Source organism: Dermacentor variabilis, chromosome 1 (assembly GCF_050947875.1).
Source record: "Dermacentor variabilis isolate Ectoservices chromosome 1, ASM5094787v1, whole genome shotgun sequence".
NCBI classification, from domain to species: domain Eukaryota; kingdom Metazoa; phylum Arthropoda; class Arachnida; order Ixodida; family Ixodidae; genus Dermacentor; species Dermacentor variabilis.
Window position 1 is genome coordinate 205,410,587 of NC_134568.1, and position 17,450 is coordinate 205,428,036.

At 45.0% G+C, this 17,450-nt stretch overlaps 1 protein-coding gene across 2 annotated transcripts in view; it reads right to left on the bottom strand.

Annotated features, from left to right (window-relative positions):
- Ac76E (adenylate cyclase type 2 Ac76E) overlaps positions 1 to 17,450 on the bottom strand; it is a 944,861-nt gene that overhangs the window by 917,747 nt on the left and 9,664 nt on the right. Inside the window, exon 1 of one of the 2 annotated variants that reach the window (XM_075703577.1) lies at positions 1,605 to 1,767. The exons of the other annotated variant lie outside the window; for it this stretch is intronic. The gene's annotated coding sequence lies outside the window, so the exon portion shown is untranslated. Of the gene's footprint in view, positions 1 to 1,604; positions 1,768 to 17,450 lie in introns of those variants that run through there. 2 annotated transcript variants of the gene reach the window in all.

A 17,450-nucleotide genomic window follows, 5' to 3' on the forward strand; every position in this document is an offset into this window, starting at 1 on the left:
TATTGACATCTCTTTCTGTAAACATGTGCTGATCTTTTCCATTGCTACGTTGTTCTACCATCGGATTTCGCATAAACATGAGTTAAGGGTCTTTTTGAATGCGTCTCCAAGTAAGCTAGATTTCTCTATTTCGACCAGACTGCCTTGTGTCTGCCAGGGCTTCATCCGTCTTCTTCGTAAAAAAATTGTGACATTTTGCAGTTCACAGCCTGTATTAATGCAGTGAAAGTTCCACAAACGTGCTTTGCGTGGTGGTGTTCATTCTCAGGCGAGCTGTGCAATACTATTGAGATTAGTGTATTAAAACAAGTTAGGATGAATACATATGCATTCTCACCATGTACACTCCTAACGTGTGTTGCCTTTCTTGTGCATTCATACATGTAAAATGCTCGTTGAAACCTTCAGCCCGCACAGCTGCACGAACTATTTTATCTATGCATGACTCAGTTGCATTAAGACCATAATGCATATTCTATTAATAACACACGCTGTCTTGGCTGTATCCTTCTCTCTGAAATTGACTATACAGCGACAAGACTATCAGTTGCTGTTTGTTTCATTCGCAAACAAGTAGCACAAAACAGGCTGTTTGGAATTCCTGTCGTTTCTAACATCAAAAGATGTTGTCGGTTAACCGAAAGCTGACGCCTTTTCGTTAGCGTAGCTGTCCCACGCTTGCGAAGCATACGTAATGCGAAGACTGCAGAACTGCAAGCGGCTTACGACTATGACAACCATACGAAAAACATGTAACAGCGTTGTAATCTCTTTGCCGGCGACTGTGCACCTCGTCAGTGCCAGAGCACGCTTGCAGGATCATTGTATGCTTGTTGGCAGGGTATAATTATTTATATGCAAGGATGCAGAAACAATTAGCTTTTTAGCAGTGCATGAATAAGTTTTCGTTGTGGCCCTTCTGTTCTGAAATATTTCGTTTTTCTCCCGATAAAGGCGTGATGTTAGATATAATAATATGTGTTGTCGCACACACACACACACAAAAAGAACAAGATGATTACTGAACTTTCGGGCGCATCACCGTTTTAGTCATAAACTTTACTTTTGCCCATTTGTAACGCGTCACAAAGTTTAAACGATTTTGAAGAATCCACTTTTAGGGTATAACAAGCCGACTGTCAACGCAGTTTTCCAACCCAACCATATTAGTTTATGTTGTGTTGCATTTTGCGTCTGTTAAACAGGCTTTTTCCGCTATTATAAAGTCATGCATGCTGAAACCCACGACAACGTTGCCCACGCGCTGTTTTCCTGCCATGCCGTACAAGTGCTGCTTATTTTTTTAGCTGACACGAAAAAACGTCCGGACAATTCAGCGCGAGACTCGCGTCAACAACTCCGACTCCCCTGCATGCGGCTGTTACGAAAAACATTTCCTTTTCGTAGAAGCCACATTTTCTCGGGAAGCACCCTGCGTGCGCGCAAATAAAAAAAAAAACGCTTTCCCGTCAAAACAAGAGCAATCTTGAGCGCCGCGTGGAAACATATCAGACCCATCGCGCATCCCCCCCTAGCATCAACTCTGAAACTTTGGGCATTCACTTTCAGAGCCTGACGGCGACAGCCCCGAACGGAAGCCCCACCTGCTCTCTCCTGGGGGTAAGTTGCGAAGCTGTCGGCGCGTCGCCTACGCCCGGCGTGCTGTCAGGCAAGGCATGTCCAGGAGCGGAAGGACGGAAGCGGGCCCTCAGTATCCGGCGCCGGAGGAACCGCGCGGCGCCGCAGGTTGCTTGCTCACCGCCGGAGGAAGTTCATCAAGTGGCATCCAGCGGCGGCGAGCGGCGGGTCGGGCCCGGCGCCCACTCCCGAAGTGGCGCCATCTCGGCTGCGCCCGATACAACTGCGGCCTTCGCCGTGCACGCCGCCGCCCAGGGATCACAGCGCGCGCGCTCCCGAAAGCGGCTTCGATTCCACGGCCCGCCGCTGTGGCCTCTTTACGGCGTCCGACGAGGGCCTCGTGGCGCCAGACAGAGCGGCCAGAGCGGCGCGAAAACTTGGGGGGAAAGAAAGCGGGGGGAGGGGGGGGGGGGGGAGTAGACGAGACTCGCGCACAAAGTGCCGGCTCGTAATTTTTTGCGACGCTCCTGCAACGCGCCGGACAGGCAGAAAGAGCCTGGCGCGCTCTACGTTGACGAACGGAAGGTGTCATCCCACTGCCGCAACGACGCGCTTACGCCGATTTAGAGAGGGTTCGAATTCACGCGGCGCTGGCATACAAGAAGCGGGACCACAGAGCATGTTCCTACCCGGCCGCCACACCTAGACGGCAGTTACGTGCGCAATGATGCATGATACAGACGTGTACGGTAAGAAAAGTGTTTGAACAGAGGCCTAAAGCGGGGCTTAAGCAGCTGGACACGATTAATAAGGTCCCTGCCAAAAGCCGTAAAAGGGCACAAGTGACGTGAGCATGCAGACTTTCTTGGCAGTGCCGTTGTTGAGTAAGGCTGTTACGAAAATGTTCCACTAAACTTTGTAACTACGACCAACTCGGCCGCCTTCAGGGAGAGCGAATGCATTGAGGAATTTACATCAGACAGAAACAAGTACTATACAAACAATGATAGCGCATTTGACTGCTTAACTCCTACTCATGGGTATATCGCTTACCTTGAATAAAGCGCCTCCAGTGTATAGGGTTCAAAGCGGCGGACTCTATTATGGCCGCCATAGTGCAGAAAGAAATGCATTTAGCCCTGCAATTGAATGTGAAAGCACCGTAGGAAAAAGCGTTAAACGAGGCAAAGCAAGAAGGACGGGACTCGTGGACAGCGCTTTGTCCTCGCTAAGGCCTCATTTTAATGCTAACTCGCCTCATTTACTCAAACGGTGCACTTGTTGCCCAAGTTAGAAAGTGATCGAGGGAGAAAGAGAAGAGGAAAGGCAGGGAGGTTAATCAGACGCACGTAATCCAGAGCTTTTAAGCTCGAGCTCGCGGGCTGGACCCCAACCGCGGTGGCCGCATTTCAATGGGGGCAAAATGCAAAAACGCTCGTATATTAAAATTTAGGTACACTTTAAAAACCCCAGGTGGTCAAAATTAATTCGGAGTCTTCCACTACGGGGTGCCTCATAGTCAGATTGTGGTTTGGGCACATTAAATCAACTTTTTGGGAAGTATCAATGCAACATGATACGAGCGATCACTTATGGAGCAACTCTTTCTTAAACATCTTATCTAAATAAAATATTTTATTGAAGAGGCATAACCGAGAAGACTTTCGGCGTTGGAAGGTCTTGTAGGTCGAGCGTTGGTTTCATTGAGGAAGCTTTAAACTAACGACGATAGTTAGAAAGACTTACACGGGTGCTGCGATTTTTCGACGGACCCTAAGATGTTTATAAGCGTTACCTGGCCAGGTCCCAAATTGAGCAGGCATAGTCGGTTTTGTGTATGAGCACGATCTTGTAAAGTTGAAGCTTCACGATAGTGGTGGCGCGTGAAAATTTCGGCACGAAAAGCCTGGAATACCAGGCGGCGGCGGCGGCGGCGGCGGCGGCGGCAGCGGCGGCGGCAGCGGCGGCGGCGGCGGCGGCAGCAGCTGCTTATGTCATGTCATGTCCACTGCAAGATGAAGGTCTCACCCTACGATCTTCAATTACCTCTGTCCTACGCCCACCGATTCCAAGTAGCCCCTACGAATTTCTTAATTTCACCCCCCACCTAGCCTTCTGCCCTCCTCGACTGAGCGTTGTTGAACTTGATTATACAGGATGTCCCACGTAACTTGAGCCAAACGTTAAATATATGCAAATGCCACGTTGCTGGGGAGAACCAGGGTAATGTTGTGTGCGGTCTCTTGGAGACACTCAGATCATATTCTGCATTTCACCTAATTACATGATTAATCTTGATTAATTAATCTGCTTGTCAAGTATTATAATTAGATGAAAACTGTCAAAGACAAAATTGTAGAGCAACATAAAAGGAGCTCGCGAATACACGCGAAGTGCCTCGAGTGGCCAGTCGCGCGGCAGTTTTGCGTGTATCGTACTGATGGTAAAGGCGGCACGAAAAACTTGCTGATTGCGCAGCGCATTTGCGTTAACGTCTGCATGTCTGATCGGCCCCATAGACTGCTTTGGAATTTATTGCGATGTAACTTGTTATTATTCCTTGGAAAAATGTTTGCATATATGCCCCAACGCAGGAACTTTGAAAAGAAGGTTGTCTGGCTGACGGGAGATAACAAATTAACCAGAAAACATCCGACAACTTGCAGTAGCCATTGCAGTGCCGCTGTAATGAGGAATCAACTAATGCATCGAACGAGAAGAAAGGGGGTTAACCGAGGCGCCCGATTTTTATTAGTCATATCATAAGAAGCCAACAAAGACAGCAAGGACAACATAGCGGGAATTACTCGTACTTACTAACTTAATTAAAGAAATTATAAATTAATGAAAGTAAAAGTGGTTGGAAAAACGACTTGCCGCGGGTGGGGAACGATCCCACGTCTTCACATTACGCGTACGATGTTCTAACCAGTTGAGCTACCGCTGCGCCGTTTTCCCATCCACTTTATTAGTCATTGATGTTTTTTTTTTACTACTAGAAATAACCTTGGGTGTGTTAGCCTACCAATGCATCGAAGTATTTTGAGATACATATGGTACATAGGGATACAGGGCAAGTACCCTGTAGGTCACAATTAATCCATTTGTATCTTGTATCTCCATCTCTAATATTGATCGCTTCAGCGTCTTGTATCTGTATCACGATACATTTGCAAGGTATCTCTGCACAGCCCTGGTTGGAGGCACCGCAAAGTAAATGAAGGCTTTGCTGCTGGTGTATATCCTGTTGGATGGCAGTTTTGATAGGTCACGATAACTTTTGAAAATGTGGCTTGAGGTCTCTGTATGTGCAACAGGCCCAGGTGGCGATCGGGGATGCGGAAAAAATTGGGAATGTGCGTCCTCAGACGACCAATAGCGATGTTCGGATTGTGTGATCTTTGGTAACCGCGACCTTTGCAAGTACTGAAGCACGTACAGACAAACATGCACATGCGCAATTCCGGGCCCTGTAAGGTCTCCAATGAGCGAACATGCGACTTGATAGCGTTGAGCAACACTGGCAGGTTGTATGTAACATTCGTAAAAATAGAGCTCCGTAGTGTAATTGAAGCATCGAGCTTACAGAAGTGAGTAATGTTTTCTGGTGTGATACTTTCAGTTCATGCGTCAGGAATTACAGTTTCCTTTTCAGATATTCGCAATGAGGGCTCTACAAAAACTTCTGGCTGATTATTACTCTTATGGATCGGTGTCCTTGCATAAGTTATAGTCGGCCCGTTCTTAGACAGCAACTTTCGTTGTAACCATAGAGGTGAAAAGCAAATGTCATCGGCATTTCAATTCAGTTTTATGTTGTTTTTGTTTATGACGGAAAATACACAAAGTAAGTCTAGACCCATAGCTAGTGGCTAGTAGGGGGTTCAAATACATGCAACTTGCATCAGTACAAGCAAGAACAAAATATTTTTCAAGAATTAAGGCAAATCGGCGCAAAAAAAGATTCAATTAAAATAGATTGATTGAATAATTATTTTCGCAGTATACAAAACAGAACAAGAAAGCACACTTATTAGTAAAATTGAATACACAAGAGGCAAAGAAGTTATTTTAACATGCTAATGATGTCGACATTGATCTAGGTACGTATGCACATTCTTTGTGACATTGTGAGTATATATATTTTGTTAGAGATGGAGTACTGTACTGAGGACACCACCCACGCCCAGGGCCCTTCGAAGGACCCTGCGGTTCCCCTTTAATTTAGTAAATGTTTTCTCCCTCTCTCTCTTCTATATGAAGCGGAAGCTCATTCCAATGTATTGGAACCGAGAAACTGTATCCGGCGTCATCCATAGTATAAATTATAAATGCTAGAGTTAAGTTAATGTTTCGAGATGTATGAGGTATCGTGACGCGATCTTAGGATTGAAATATAGACACATGAAATGGTTGGTTATAATGTACAATAGAGTCTACGAACAAATTTTTGTTTATTTTTTATTTACTTATTTTTTCCGATGGCGTAAGGAGTCAAATATGGATACCTTTAATTTATTAAACAGGGGCTTACTGGAATGGTCGTACCTAGATTTTGTGATTATTCTCATGGCTTGGCCTTGCATTTTTGTTTCAAGATCGATATATGTCTTGTACGTCCAATCCCGGGATTTGACGCGGAACAAGATATTGTGAATGAACGCAAAATATCGAGTGCGCAATACATCGACATCAAAGTAAACCTGCGAACACCCAGCTGTCCCCCCAGCCATTATCGCACATACGCACTCACTGATTCCGGCAATGTAAATGGCAATCCAAAGTCACTCCGAGATATCTAACGACAAATGTGCACTCAATCGAACAGCTATTAACTTGAATACAAAAGTCATCACATAAATTTCTCGTTTGTGACTAAAATATTCTGCACTTCGTTTTTTTATGTAATTACAGTTAATTGGTTAACTGAGCACCATTCTAGTAGGCGTTTTAATTCTGAATCAGTGTTGTTTTCAAGTTCCATCGGGTTTTCAGCCACTATTACCATTGCGGTGTCATCTACGTGAGTACCTCAGATGACTGCAGAACATTGCAAGGTAATTTCGGTACAACGAGAAAAGAATCAGGCCAAGAACTGAAGCTTGAGGTACACCTGTACGCTGAGACTGAATTGAAGACGATGTCTCGTTTACATTTGTTTCTGGTGACGATCGCTAATGCAACAAAAGGTCACGAACTTTCGCAAAGAAACCACAATGCTGCAGTTTCATTTGAATACACGGTGATCTCGGCCGCGATTTTATAGCAATGCCTTTTCAGATGCTATTCCTTCTGGCGCTTTACGCGCTTTTTCAGTGCTCACAACGACATTCCACCCGCGTCTTCAGTGGGATCAGCCGGTTGTGAACGGCGGATGATAACAGCCGCATAAAATCAATAGGAAGCCATGGCTACTATACCGCGGCCCAACTCGATCAAACGCTTTCTTCACATTGAAGAATGCCACTACCATCCGATTGTTCTGGTGTAGTCCTGAACTAATTTTCCGTGTTGATGGTAACACTGAACGTGTTATTGAGCGATGAGCCCAGAGGCCATGCTGCTCAAGGCATATTATTTGATATTTCAATTCAAATGTAGAAATGTTTGGATAAGTAACTTTTTTTTTTCGACTATAGCAATGATGACACTAAGCATCGGAATTTGTCTTGTAGCTGGATGCGCTTGAATGACTTCCATCTTTAAATATTGGTACAACTTCAGCTATCTTTAGGCAAAAAGGTATCTTTTTGTTCAGTGAGTGTTCAAAATACAGCATAAGAGGGCCCAGGATGTCAATACATTTTTTTTTGCCTTGCGCGTCGTGATAGCATCTTACCAAACTGCCTGATTTAGCGACATTTGGGCAACATTGGTTATTAAATCTTTAATTCAATGTCATTACCAGCAAAAGAGCTTTGAGGGGAATCAGAAAAGTACATTTGTGAGTCGTATTTTTTAAACTGATAAGCTGAGCACTAACTTGAACTAGTAAAATGTGCATTGAAGTACACCTGATGCCATTAGTGAACACACAGCAAATAACTTGCCGAGACCTCGATTCACCTACTACTTCTTGTACAATTTTCCCAATGTTATTTGTATTGCCGTTAGCTTCTTCATTGAGACCAGAGTAATATTCAGTTTTTCTTATTCGCGTAAACGACATAGCTTGATTACCTACCATTGTGAACTGACGTAAACACTCATTCTCTTAATACTCTTTTCATTTATGGTGTCTCTTTTTTAGTATTATTGTTAATAAAAGTATTTCATTCGTCATCCACGGGCACATGGATTCTTCACAAGAACGTGGTTTTTTTATACATATTTTATTACGTTCGATTACGGACCTAAGGAATTCGATCAAACGACTGAATTCTGTGTCAGCATACTCGTACATTTAATCAGTTTCAATGTGCAAAATATAGTTCCGCAATGCCTTGTAATTAACCTTAGTTGCTTTTGTAATGTGCGTATCGTGTGTTTCAGCAAATGGTGTATTGCGACAAAAATTGGCGGGTGATCAGAAAGAGGTTACTCATAAAGACCGGCACTTATGCAAGCTGTTATGTTGGTTGTCGTGGTCAAGTAACATCGCTGAAATTCTCGTTACACGTGCTGGAATGGTAATGGGATTTTCACAACTAAACGAGCGTATTGATAACGAATTTTGTTGTTAGTATTTATATCGAAATCGCCAAAATTGCAAAGAGCTCGCCATGGTATTTAGTTAAAGGGAAAATGATACTCTCAACTTAATAGATAAAATAAATTAGACTGGAATTTGGAGGCCGTTAGGAAGTATCTGTGGTTACAGAATCCTCAATCTTTACAAATAGTCCCTTAATACCATCTGAACTATAGGATAGGGAATACAAGCTCACAAATGATCAAACCTTTTTGATAAAAACAATCTCTGCTTGCCTCTTCTCCAAGACGAAACAGGGCAGCATAGGTGACGCCGTCAGGGCCTTATAGCACGAGCGTTTAGAGTCAGCCAGGTTAGCTTCACGTTCTCACATAAAATGCACGTCTTTCTGGTACCCAAATCTCATGGGCAACACTTACGTCACCGCTTCGCCGCTTCTGGTGGCAAGGTCTCCAGTGATTCTGACGCAATAATCTTGCGCCAATGGAAGCTCAGTTCAGCCAAGATGGATGGCAAAACGCTTTAAAAGGGTGTTGCTGTTGTAGAGTTGAACTAAGACCGCGCACTGGCCCCTTAGGTTTGTGACAGCGGCTTGCGAAGATCCAGTGAGTCGGAGAATCGGCTTCCAGCGCTCAGCCTCCAGTTTGGCTAAGCGACGCTGGATTTTCTTGCGAATGCGTAGTGAGTCTCTAAAGTTGTAAATTCACCTAGCGCATCTGTAATGTCGTTCTGTATGCCGTCGAATGGCACGAGGTCGCTCTGGTTCAATGTCGAAGTCTGTTCGGTTTGCTTGGGGGTTTTCATTGCTCCTGCATATAGTAAGGAGGTGCGGGGTAAATGCTGCGAGTTAGGTCTTTCGGACACGCGCCTTTCATAAATGACGTAAAGTTATTCCAGTCGATTACATTCACGACACCTAGAGCGAAAGATCCACTATGTCCATTCATCTCTAAATAGGTGGGAATGGGATCACAACCATGAATCTCGATGTCGCAAAATCATGTAACTTTTGATGTTAAGCACTATGACAGTTAAGTAAAATTCAGGCAGCTGCTATACGTAAGACGCCGATGATACGTTCGGCTGCTGTATAAAAGTACAGAATGCACCATGCCAGAGAAAACAGAGGAAAACAAAAGGTAGAGAGGTTAACCAGAGAAGTGATCCTGCACGCTACCTTGTGTGTGAGAATGGGAATAAAAGAACGTAACGCTCTAAAAAATAGAACGAAACAAGGCAGTTATGCCGGCATGCGATCGCTTCCTTTCAAAGTCTGTCGCATTTGAAAAAAAAATGGACAGGAATTTTAGAGCCCGCTGTGTAGACGACTTCAAAGACAGGAACATAGAACTCTGCATTCAGAAAGGAAATCGCTATCTGAAAGAGGGCAGAAAAGAGCACCCATCCTTTTTTGGGAAAACCGCGCACTGTAACAGATGAAATGCTAGTTGTTTCATCACACCCACAGAGAGAGAGAGAGAGAGAGAGAGAGAGGGAAAGGGGAAAGGCAGGGAGGTTAACCAGAGGGGAAGATCCGGTTTGCTACCCTACGCTGGGGAAAGAGGGGAGGGGGAGATAAAGTGATAACAAAGTAGAGATAAAGAAAGAAAGGAGCATAGACACACAATCACAATCGGTCACTGTCACCGCATACTGACACCGCACAGCACAGTAACACTTGCAGCACTATCAACATCCGTTCAGGCTACAGCCGCTTGTCCAATTCTGTTGCCCTTAAAAACTGCAACAGTGCCCTCGTCGCGCTCTGCTGCGATGGCCCTTGTGATGACGGCATTTTAAAATAAGTTCCTCTGTTAGAGGTCTTCGGTCAAAGCGCGCTATCATGGTTGCGAGCGATCGTCTCTGTAAATTATAGCGAGGACAGTCACAGAGAAGGTGCCGAAGAGTCTCCTCGTTACCACAGTCATCACACGAGGCGTCGTCGGCCCATCCGATTCAGAAAGCAAAAGACTTGGTGAACGCCACCCCTAGTCATATTCAACAAAGCAGGGTAGCTTCGCGGTGGCAGAGCGTAGCTGGAATGCAAAGACGTAGAGAAGGGTCTAGGTTATGCAGCCGGTTGTTGTGAAAACTTCCTGCGTTCCACAAGGAGAACGTGATATCACGGCTGAGCATTCGAAGTTTTCTAGCGGCATCTGTCCTTGATAATGGTATCGGCTCCTCTTCGTCGCCTTGAAGAGCCGACCGAGCAGGGTTATCGGCGTGTTCGTTACCTATGACGCCGCAGTGACTTGGAAACCACTGAACGTCAACCATAGATTTCACAAGCAAGACTAACTACCACGCTAATGCAGAATGTGTGCATGCACACGCGTGTAAGCACCACACACAGCTACAAATTACGCAGGATCGTTGATTTCCGAAGTAGCAGGACTGGAAGAAGACGAAGTTGCAGGCATGGGGGAAGTAAATGCAGACATGGCCGAAATAGTTTGAGCTCCATCATGCTCAAGAGCGAGGTTGCGTGGCACACTTGAAGTGTGTTTTATAATTGAGAGTACGACAGAGATTCATCGAATGACGTCCATCATTGGGTTATAACTTGATCATAAAATGAGCAAATGTGAGTGAAGCATTGCATTCGCCATACTACAAAACTTTTGCTTCGTAATTTCAAAATTCTTTAGGGGTATACATTGTTGCATCTCAAAACGGCAAGGGCATTCTTAGTGGGCCTCCCACGAAGCGACCACTTCTCCAGCACCCACCTAGACGACGACAGGGGCCGGCGCTTACTATTGAAGAACAAATAAAGAATATCCCTTAGATGTGACAGCAACCGCCGTATTATGTGGAAGCGGTGATGACCGCCAAGGCCAGGCTTCTCAAATCGCTGCAATCTGACCGTCACGAAGAGCCCACTAACTGATGCAAGGCGCCAACGTTGACGGCTAGCGTGAGACGGTTGACCCGGGATTCCCAAATGTCTCGCCATTGCATCATGTGCAGGGGAAACTGCGCAACACCACGGGCGGGGACCAACAAGTTGGTGTGACATCGCGGGCGAAGTGTTACTAACACATCGACCACTCTAATTGTCCAGGAGAGTAATCGAATTCCCTCGTCTATTGACCTAGAGAAAACGACGGCACAAATAGCGGATCTTGGCTGCTTTGTGCAGAGTGTGCTCAGAACTGTAGTGTGGTCAGACATATAAAGTGCTCCGACATGGAGTGTGCTCCTATATCCATGGAGCCACTTGTGAGTTGTAAATATGTCAAATAAACCAATGCGTTTGCTTCAACTTCCCGGTCTCATTTCCTAACCAACAATAAACTCATGGAGATAGAGAAGGACGACGGTGTGAGTCCACTTAGATTAGTGTGACGCCCCGCTATAGCGCAGGCCAGCTAGCATGCTTTAAGCGCTCTGGCGGAGTAGGAAAGCGACCTGTTGTGTAACGCTTGAGTCCGATCCGCGAACTCCAAAACAGGATCCCTACAACAGTGCGTTTCTAAGTACTATTCGTATGTTTTCTTTAATGCAGATATGGCCCGTCTATGTAGAACGTATATGCACATCCACATCATTCGGGTAAGCACACATAACTATAAATTTCATAAAAAATTACCACTTGTTTGAAATTTAGTAATTGCATCGATCACTCAGGCACTTGATATCGCCACAAGGAAGTCACAACACCAAGTCTTGTCGTTTTACTAGATTCCTCTAATAAGCACGGGCTTAGAATATTCAGCCTCATTCTGGGCATTCACTTAGCCTCATTAATCAGTCCGCAAGCTGCCAAAACCATCTTCGATTCGGCGGGCACCAAAGCCGGCCACATGTATTCGTTCGGTTCCTTGCTGCCGTCCGGCTGACAAGACATAATCAGGCGCATCGGGATACGGCAACGTTCGCTGGCAACCCGTCCATGACAGACCTTCCCGTGACCATGAGAACCAGAGGCTGAATAAACAAAGTTTTAAACAAACAAATGAACAAACATAACTGCTGTTTGCCACTGGCCGACCGCCTTCGCTAATATTATGTCCAACATCAGGATTGGATGGCACCGGCTATTAGGAGAAATTCTAGCCTAATATTATTTTTTTAATATGGCCACATCTTTTTAAGAAATTGCGTGTGTTACCTGTAAACTTCATCGGCAAAGAATTTCTGTGGCGGAACACGTTCGTAGAAAATGTTCACTGTAAGAACTGGTACCACCTTCTCAAATATTTGATGTCACGGCTGATAATTCGAAGTTTTCGAGCGGCATCTGTCCTTGATAACGGTATCGGCTCCTCTTTGTCCCCTTGAAGAGCCGACCGAGCAGCGTTGTCAGCGTGTTCGTTCCCTATGACTCCGCAGTGACTTGGAAGCCACTGAAATGTCACGTGGTGTCCTTTCTCAGTTAAGGTATGAATGAGTTCTCTAATCTCAAATACCAGTTGTTCGTTTGGTCCGCGCCGCAGGGCCGATAGCAAAGATTGCAGTGCAGCCTTTGAGTCACTGAATATTGACCATCTTCGAGGTTGCTCTTGGCTGACGAGAAGAAGTGCAGCGCGAAGGGCTGCAAGTTCCGCGGCCATCGGTGTCATTGAGTGACATGTTTTGAAACTGATGGTGGTGGCTTTCGCTGGGAAGACCACGGCTCCAAAGGAACACTGGAGAGTTGCCGATCCATCAGTATAAATATGTGCGTGTTCGGCGTACCTCTCGTGTAAAAGGAGCAGAGTGAGTTGTTTAAGAGCAGGTGCATGACAGCTCAGATTTTTTCCTGATTCCTGGTACGGTGAGGTGCACTGCGGGTCGAGCCAAACACCATGGAGGAATCGATGGCTTAGTTGCGGGGGTGAAGCCTGACGGGAGGCAGGTGTATACTACGTTCTCCTTGTGGAACGCTGAAAGTTTTCACAACAACCGGCTGCACAACCTAGACCCTTCTCTACGTCTTTGCATTCCAGCTACGCTCTGCCACCGCGAAGCTACCCTGCTTTGTTGAATATGACTAGGGGTGGCGTTCACCAAGTCTTTTGCTTTCTGAATCGGATGGGCCGACGACGCCTCGTGTGATGACTGTGGTAACGAGGAGACTCTTCGGCACCTTCTCTGTGACTGTCCTCGATATAATTTGCAGAGACAATCACTCGCAACCGCGATAGCGCGCTTTGACCAAAGACCTCTCACAGAGGAACTTATTTTAAAATACCGCCATCACAAGTCATCGCAGCAGAGGGCGACGAGGGCACTGTTGCGGTTTTTGAGGGCGACAGAATTGGACAGGCGGCTGTAGCCTGAACAGATGTTGATAGTGCGGCAAGTGTCACTGTGCTGTGCGATGACAGTATTCGGTGCCAGTGACCGATTGTGATTGTGTGTCTACGCTCCTTCCTTTCCTTATCTCTACTTTGTTACCACTTTACCTCCCCCTCCCCTCTCTCCCCAGTGTAGGGTAGCCAACCGGATCTTTTTCTCTGGTTAACCTCCTTGCCTTTCCCCTTTCCTCTCTCTCTCTCTCTCTTCTCAAATATTTGTTCATTATCAGGATTGGATGGCGTATTATCTTAACTAAACACTATGTATGCTACAGCAATGATATTGTGAATACACTCCGAGGTTACATGTGGCTGTGCTCACAAAACAGTTGACACAGTCAGGGCGGCTTATAAGAAGAGGCATCGACGCAGTCGGGGCAGTGAACATCTTATTAGCGATGTTGGGCGTTAATGTGAAAAAGTTCCTATAAATAAAGTTGTTTGCAAAGTTGGCCCCTTAGTAACGAATAATGATCCCTTTCAGCCCAGTAATATAAGCACATGCCAAAAATGTTCGCAGGTATGAAGCCAATCCTAAGTAAGTGAATGGAAATGATAAATGAAAAAGAAAACGGTTTCACTTCAGTTGAAAGGCGAACTCGGCATGATCTTCGATTTCTTCCGCTCAAGATTCGTCTCATCAGTGCGTCCTCGGAAATCCTACTCATATATCTTCTGCGCAATCCAAATTTATGCAATACGCATGAATATGACAATACGCATGACAGATCTCTAAACGAGGGCTGCCTCCATCAGCTCGATATTCTCTGATGCAAGATGAAGCAACTTAGGCGACATTTTTCTTTCCCTTTAAGGGAAAGCCAATCTCTGCCTTCGACCTTGTAAAAAATCGTGATCATTGCCCCTTACTGTGTTCAGAAACATGACCGCATTTGACAGCACCAAATATAATTCATATATAAGCACTGAGGCGTCGATTTTGTTTACCAGTGATGTAATCAGCAGGAACAGCCTTTCAAAAAAAAAATTACGACGTTTCACGTCCAAAAACAACTCACCATCTACGAAAGACGGCGTAGGGGGCGGTTGCAAATAATTTTGACCACCTGGAGTTTTTTAATGCGGATTGAAATCACAGAAAGTCAGCGCTTTTTCATTCCATCCTCATCGGTATAATGCCTTAGCCGTGGCTGAGAATTGCCCCTGCCACGAGCATCAGAACGCCATAGCTTCCGAGCCTCCGCGGCGAGTTTTTGGAGGATGGAAAGGTTTGCTTACGTTAAGGAGAAGGGAGGGGATAGAGAAGCGGGGCTTTTAACCCGGTGTCGACAAAACTTGGGAGAAAGGAGTGAACAGTGCCCCGTTCGCCAAGATCCTCCTTCCAGTTAACAGAGCAATGAATAATTTAGTTACTTGGCGCACGTTAACTGTTCTCGCGTTATGTAAGGCACAAGAGGAACACCGACTGGGAAAGAAGACACGAATTGACACGAAGAAGCGCTTCTTAGTGTTGCAAGTTTTTGCGTTTGTGTCTGTCTCGTCTCTTTTCACTGCCCCTATAGTTGTGCGCGAAAGTCTGCCGTCATGATATGCTGGAAGCTCGCCCACACAAGTGCCCTTCTCATTTACCCCAACAAAAGTTAACCAGCTGGCCCTCACACTGGCTAACCGCATTGTATCTCTCTCTGCTTACACCATGCCGGTGCCTTTTTTTTTAATTTGAAGCTTCCTTTGCCTACCCTCCAGGGTCTTCCGTGGCTGCTGCTGCTGCTGCGGCGGCGGCGTCAGTGGAGTGAAAGCAGTTCAAAAATAACTGTAACACAAGACAGAATCACAACGGACAGGCTTTGAACTAACAACTGACTATGTTTATTCTTTCCTGTGGGCAATAAAACAAACACTTCATGTGCGCACCCACAAACAATTCGTATGCGCGCCCACCCTCACGCTACTGGCGTTTCCAACATCTTTCGGGGGCGCATTTCCTAATCATGTAGGTTGTTAGATGGGACAGAAATGCAATGTTCATGGTTTTTCTTTATGTGGAGTGGTTCATGATGTCACTTGATTTTTGATCCACGGGACTGAAGATGACGAGTTCTTTAGAAAAAATGGCTTACTGCTCCGTGAACGACAATGTGCTGACAAATGTGATGAAGGTGTGCCCCTTAAACTGTAGTTGTGCTGGCGTAACCTTTCGTTAAGGCAGGCGCCATCAGTCTGTCCAATATACATTTTTCCACGCAATAGTGGGATGTTATAAACAACAGCTGCACAGGCAACACATCCATTACGATGGTTAATAAAGCACAAGTTCTCGTGAATGTCACGTTATTTTCCTATCTATTGCTGCACAGGCTCTTCAGAAGCGGCTGGAACTATGTCGCTCACCAGAAAATATATACACATATGCATATATATATATATATATATATATATATATATATATATATATATATATATATATATATATATATATATATATATATATATATTTGCTGTACAGATTTTCCTGACAGCAGCAACTTTGACAACAGCCAGGAGTTTAGGCGGCGACAGTCACTAGCAGGTGCGCATTTGCGACGACTACACATGTCCAGTGCTAACGGCAATCTTGGATGACGACACGGGAGGCTTCCTACGGTATCAACGAATGTCGACAGCGTCACAGACCACACACCCCTTAAAAGGCTATCTTCAGCGGCTCTCCTTCAGTGAAGCGGCTGGAATTATGTCGCTCCCCAGGAATATATATATATATATATATATATATATATATATATATATATATATATATATATATATATATATATATATATATATATATATATATATATATATATATATATTGCTGTACAGGCCAGTTGTTGTCTCTCTAACGTTATAACAGGAGATGAACTGCTTTTTGTTGTGCCGAGCCCACGAACTTGCATGATTCTTGCATATGATTGCTACCTAGTTTGTATGCTTTTATTGTGCGGCGATATTGAAGAAAGCCCAGGTCCTAGTGTAGAATAAATTTTTCAAACTATTTTGCAGGGACAGAAGGACGGTTGCACGGAATTGCAGGCGATACAGAATAGTCTTGAATCAACTGAATCGGCAGTAGATAGCTTCGGAACGCGCCTGGAAATTCTTGGAAACGACGTAAAGCAACTGCGCTCGCGGGTTGGCGCTATCGAAAAATTAAGATCGACAGTATTGAACATAAAGAAGCGAATCGATTCACAACAGGCTAACCTTGTTGAACTGGCATATGTCGCAGTCGCAGGTCTAATCTGGTTGCATTTGGCATCCCAGAGATGCCTAATTAATAAGATGTATTGCGCAATAAGGTTGTCCCCAAAGTTTTTTCAGAATAATATGAACGTTAGCTGCTCGTCAGTAGCACGGATCCACAGGTTGGGCAAATCAAGCTCGCAACGACGAATTATACGTTACTTCCAGGATTTTCACGAGAAACAAGCAGTATTGCGCAATGCCAGTAAACTAAAAGGAACGTGCCTATACGTGCAAAATGATTATAACATCAAAACACTCCGGAAGCGTGAATTTCTGTTTCAAGGTGCTAAGCAAGGAATTCAAAGCGGGAAACGTGCAACTTTAATAGAAGAGAAGCTGCGCATAGATAATCAGTTTTATACCTGGGATGACTCCACAAACGCTAGGAAGCTAACGCCAGCGGTGGATATGTCGGCACGTGAAAGTTCGCTATTAAAGCGACACGATCCCCGTTTGCTATTGCTAAACGCTAGGAGCAGCGTTGACAAAGCAGATAAGCTAGAACATTTATTACTTTTGTACGATCCACATATCTCACTTACCACCGAAACGTGGTTACATGCGCTATTCGTCACAATGAAATTATTCCACCTGGATATAAAATGTACAGACGTGATAGGTCTTCTAGAGGAGGTGGTGTGGCTGCTATATCACTAAGGATAGCTTTGCATTGTCCCTTGCAGAACAAATTGATT